Below are 6,000 nucleotides of genomic sequence, written 5' to 3'. Positions count from 1 at the left end.
AAATGTCATTTTTCCTTTTAAGATTTCACATAAGTCTTCATTATGTGTTTCCAGGAGAAAAATACACTCATTTACTTAGAGATAAATATAATCCCTCTATATTTCATCATTAACCTAGTACAACTAATTCCTTAATGTCAGTGACTATGCAGGATTTTTCCAGCCCTGGTGGCCCTCAGACCCACTCCTCACCTTTCCCTGTTCTGCTCTGTATTGCAGGTGCCCATGTTCTCTGGCCCCTGTGTCAGCTGGCTTCCAGATGAGTTTGGCCAATGGGGGACACTGATAGAGACTGGAGGCTGGGATATTGAGAGACTGGAAGGAGAGAGGAAAGAAGAAATCAGGGTCTTTGTCCCTCCTTCCTCTCTGCCTCAGGAGGCAACTGAAGCAGCAACTGGCTCTCCTGTCTGTTCCTAGCTCCCCACTGGAGAGTCCTACCAGGATTCCAGCTTTCTCAGGTATGCCGGTCAGGGTCCAATCGGGAGAGAAAACCCACAAGTAATGTGAATGGAGAAGGTTTAATATAAAGAATTATTCACTGTAATAGACACTGGAGTAATGCAGGACTGGTCAGTAGGAAATGAAGAGAAATCTAAAGAACACAATAATAGCAAATATAAGGAGCAGTTACAACTCTGGGGCTCAGAGAGAGCAAGTATGATCTACCCCTAGCTCACCAAGACTAAGATCCAGATCTTGCCGGAGACAGAATAGCTACGGCTCACTAGATGGTGAAGTTTGCTATGGTACCACACAAGCAGAACTTGCTGAGATACTGAGGGAAGCCAGCTAGAGGAAGATGCCCCACCTCAGAACTGCAAAGCTACTCCAGGGGATGCTAGAAGAAACTACCCACAGGGAGGTACTGTGTGCTACTGGCACACAGTAGCAGATACTGCAGAAACTGCGTGCACTGCAGGAGCCGGGAGCTGTAGAAGCAGCATATACTTCAGGAGCACCAGTGAGAGAAGCACATGAGAATCAAGAAGAGAGAGGAAAAAACCGTCCTCCTGACAAAGCTTAATATCATGCCAATTGATAAAGGAGAAACACTTGGAGGGAGAAATATTTACAAGGCCTGTATTACTTTGCTATAGCTGCATAACGTATTACCACAAACTCAGTAATTTAAACAGCACAGATGTATTATCTCACAGCTTCTGTGGGCTAGGGGTCTGGCACATTTTGTCTAGGTTCTCTGCTCAGGGTCTCATAAGGCTGAAATCAAAGTGTCAGCTGGCTGCATCTTCATCTCGAAGCTCAAGAAGGAAGTGATCATTTAGGTTGTTCGAATAATTCAGTCCCTTGCAGGTGTAGGACTTGAAGTCCTTATTTTTTTGTTGGCTGTCTACTGAGGACCACTCTCAACAAATAGAGGCCGCTCTTGCCATGTCACCCTCTCAACAGGCTCTCATAAACAGTGTTTTATTTCTTCCAGCTTTATTGAGATATAATTGACATACAGCACTGTATACGTTTAAGATGTACAGCATGAGTTGACTTATGTGCATCACGAAATGATTATCACAATAAATTTAGTGAACACCATCATCTCACATAGATACAACATTAAATAAATAGAAAAAAATGTTTCCCTTCTAAGGAGAACCCATAGGATTTGCTCTCTTAACAACTTTCATACATAACATACAGCAGTTAATTATAATTATCACATTATAACTTACATCCCTAGTACTTATTTATCTTATAACTGGAAGTTTGTACCTTTTGACTCCCTTCCTCCAATTTCTCCCAGCCCCACCTCTGGTAACCACAAATCTCATCTCTTTTGCTATGAGTTTGCTTTTTGTTTTTGAAGTATAATTGACCAACAATACTGTATTAGTTCCTGTTACACAACATAGTGATTTGATATTACTATACATTTCAAAATTATCACGATAAATCTAGTTACCATCTGTCATCAAAGATATTACGTAGTTATTGACTATATTCCACACACTATACATCTCATACTGTGACTCATTATTTTGATCTAAAAGTCTGTACCTCTTAGTTCCCTCACCTGTTTCTATCCTGCACCCACCCCCTCCCCTCTGGCAACCACCCTTTTGTTCTCTGTGTCTATAACTCTGTTGCTGTTTTTCATTTCCAACATAGAAATCCTTAATTACTGTCAATCTCTTTTGAATAGTTTTTAGGGATGAAAAACTCATTACTTTACTAAGTGGACTGTTACTTTTGGAGCACAGGCTCCGGACACGCAGGCTCAGTGGCCATGGCTCACGGGCCCAGCTGCTGCGCGGCATGTGGGATCTTCCCGGACCGGGGCACGAACCCGCGACCCCTGCATCGGCAGGCGGATTCTCAACCACTGCGCCACCAGGGAAGCCCCTGGCCTGTTACTTTTGAGGATTTATGATTGTTAAGAGATTCTTCACTGTGATGAACTAAAATCTGTTTTGTAATTAATTGAGGTATAGTTGATTTAAAATATTATATCAGTTTCAGGTGTGCAACAGAGTGACTCAAAATTTTTATAGATTATACTCCATTTAAAATTATTATAAAATATTGGCTGTATCCTCTGTGCTGTACAATATATCCTTGTAGCTTTTTTTAAGTACTTATTTATTTATTTATTTATTTATTTTTGGCTGTGTTGGGTCTTAGTTGCAGCAGGCGGGATCTTTCTTGTGTCGTATGGGCTTCTCTCTAGTTGTGGTGTGTGGGTTTTCTCTCTCTAGTTGTGGCACACAGGCTCCAGAGCGCGTGGGCTCTGTAGTTTGCGGCACACGGGCTCTATAGTTGAGGCGCACAGGCTTAGATGCCCTGCGGCACGTGGGATCTTAGTTCCCCGACCAGGGATCGAACCCATGTCCCCTGCATTAGAAGGCAGATTGTTTACCACTGGACCACCAGGGAAGTCGCAGCTTATTTATTTTATACATAGTAGGTTGTACCTCTTAATCCCCTATCCCAATCTTGTCCCTCTCCTTTTCCCTCTCCCCATTTGTAACCACTAATTTGTTCCCATGTGATATCTTGCATCTCCAGGTAATCCAGGCCCCTTTGTACTATATTATATCAGAGGATGGAAGGTTAACATAGCCCTAGGACAAGAACATAAATGTACATTGCTGTGTCCATCTGTGTGCAAACTGCTTCTTATTCTCCTTACCAGGACAGAAAAAAATGAATTCATCACATCAACAGTCTGTACCTGAGAACATATTAATCTTCTCTGGCAAGGATACAGCTAATAAAGCAGACTACACCCTTTGGGCTTTGGATCTGAAAACTGACTCACATAGAGAAACTCGGCATGGAATCACGACTTTTTATTTGGGTGGCAGCCCTCTGCCTCCTGATCATCCATTCTTGATTTCTTTCTATTTTACAGATTGAGCAATACTCAAAACTCTTTATTGGTTGTCCATTCATCTTGACCCTAGACACGTGATCTCTTAACCTCTATAGCTCTCTGTGTCAGACTCCTCTAAGGGCCACTCTACCCTTTCTGCTTATTATTATAATTGCATCCACTTTGCTTCTGATGGGTTTGGTGCTACTACTTGGCCTATGTTACTTTAGGATCCTACCATCCCCATGGCTATCACTGCTGAAGCCCTGACCTAGTTAACACTGAGATAGTTACCATTAAGTTTCTCAGTGATTCTTGTGCCCCGTTTACCAGCACATTCCTTACCACTTTAGTCAATGGAATATCATCTGGATTCTTTTTCAGAACATAGGCAGCAGGAAGGTTTTTCAGACTCATATATCTACTCTAGAATGCACATATCTCTGAGCCTTTTAATCTCTTACTGTCTTCCAAAGCAGTGTCAATCTTCTCTTTCACTTTTTCAAATCTTCCTCAAAAACCATCCTTGCAGGGCTTCCCTGGTGGCACAGTGGTTGAGAGTCTGCCTGCCGATGCAGGGGACATGGGTTTGTGCCCCAGTCCGGGAAGATCCCACATGCCGCGGAGCAGCCAGGCCCATGAGCCATGGCCGCTGAGCCTGTGCTTCCGGAGCCTGTGCTCCGCAATGGGAGAGGCCACAACAGTGAGAGGCCCGCATACCACAAACAAACAAACAAACAAAAAACCATCCTTGCAGCAAGTTGACACTATTTTCCAAGGTGTTAAAGCCTGTGTTATAGAAGGATGCTCCCATATTCATAAATTCTTCCTTATCCAATGTTATACCTTATCTCACCCCCATTAAACCAGCATCCTTAGAATCCAACCTCATATATACTCATTCATCTCCTGCCAATACATGTTGGTCCATTTCCTCCCTTATAAGCTAAGGGAAGTGCTAGCTTATATTGTTATTTGACCCTACTAATTAGTCTGGTAGCCAGGATGGGAGATGGGCGTTGATTATGGGGAGTGGGTGCATATTATCTTACAATGGAAGGGCTTCTACACCATCTTCAAGTACAGGAGGATCACTGGCCTTTAAAAGGAAGAAAAGGCCTACTTGTTCAGGCCCAGAGGGTCCGGGGGAATCTGAGGATTCAAGATTTTTAACTTCATCAACCCAGGTGAGATATCCCCATCTCAAGTTTCAGGGTTCCACTCCTACTCATTTGAGACCCTGATCTGTCATGGCTCAGAATTCATTCTCCGATGGAGTTTTTGCTGCTATTAAAAAGTCCTGGCCCTGATCTTAAACTTTTCCTGATGTCTGGCTGCAGGATTTGAGAGTTTGCTTGTATGCTGCCAAGGAGGGCTTTTGGCTTTCACATTTCATCATGAATTGGAGGTTAATCGTCCTCAATATTTCACTATTTTTTCTCCAATGTTTCAATAGCATACAGCAAGAGCCATTTAATTCTGTAGCCCTTATATTTACTACTTCTTCCAAACATCTCAAAGACCTAAGTTATTATACTTTGCAGGACATCCCTTCCACTAGAGTTCTATCCCAGCTCACTACCAGTGAAAGTTTTAACAACTGCACAGATGCAGCACGCCATGCACCATCAACATTCCATCTGCTACCACTGATGGAATCCACATTGCTAGCCAGCCGATGGGCTGTCATTGCTAAGACAGCACGGGCACCAACTTTCCTAGATGGAATTCCCTCAGAAACAGATTCTGAAGCATAGATTTCCATGCAGGAGGCTTACTGGAGGGTACTTTCAGGAACAATACCTGTAAGACAGTGAAGGAAGTAGGATGGGGTAGAAGGAGATGAGTTGAACTGCTTAGGAGTTGCATCAGAGGCTTCAGGTGATCTTATGGGGAGCTCTGGAGCTATATGACACTTTGAGTTGTCTCAAATAGAGGCAAGGGGCTGAATCTTTGTACCTCTGCATTAACTAATCACTGGATGCAGGCATACCCTGAGGACAGGTGTGAATTCGGGCAAATTAGCACCCTTCAGCAAGGAACTCAGATGTGTGAGCTGTCAGCAGTCAACATCCCCAACAGCTAGGAGAATTAGCACCTCTGTCCAGAAGGAGGGATCCGGGCAGCACACCATAGCATCCACTATGGTTAGTTTCTGCTCATACCCTACAGATTCACAAGCCAAGAGAAAAGCAAGATGTATTGAAGCAGTCCAAAAGAATTTAGATAACTACTGTATTCTTGAAGAGATCTGCTTCTAAGATGGGAATGCTGAGGAAACGATGGGTTAATAAAGTATGATGTTGACACTACAAGGGAGTAAACTGAGGTCATTTACGACTTCCTTGATGTCCATGACCATACCTTTCCTTGAGTCTCTTCCTTCCTATCTGAGCACCCTCCGGTTTCCTTCACTGACTCATTTTCTACGATCTTCCCCTTCCCCACACCTCCAAAGATGTGGCCTATGTTTCCTCCTCACCCTCTTCTCACTCTGCACTTTCTTCCTTGTCTGTTTCACTTTGTCCCTTAGATATGGATGACACACCGATCTACAGCTCCAGTTCTCACCTCACTTCTGAGCTCCTCACTTCTGAGCTTTAGAATCTAATTTCCTGCTACCTACTGGACATTCCTTCCACTCCCACCTCAAATTCAACACATCCAAAACTAAA

This window comes from Kogia breviceps, chromosome 3 (assembly GCF_026419965.1).
Source record: "Kogia breviceps isolate mKogBre1 chromosome 3, mKogBre1 haplotype 1, whole genome shotgun sequence".
NCBI classification, from domain to species: domain Eukaryota; kingdom Metazoa; phylum Chordata; class Mammalia; order Artiodactyla; family Physeteridae; genus Kogia; species Kogia breviceps.
Note: the sequence above shows the minus strand (reverse complement) of the source record.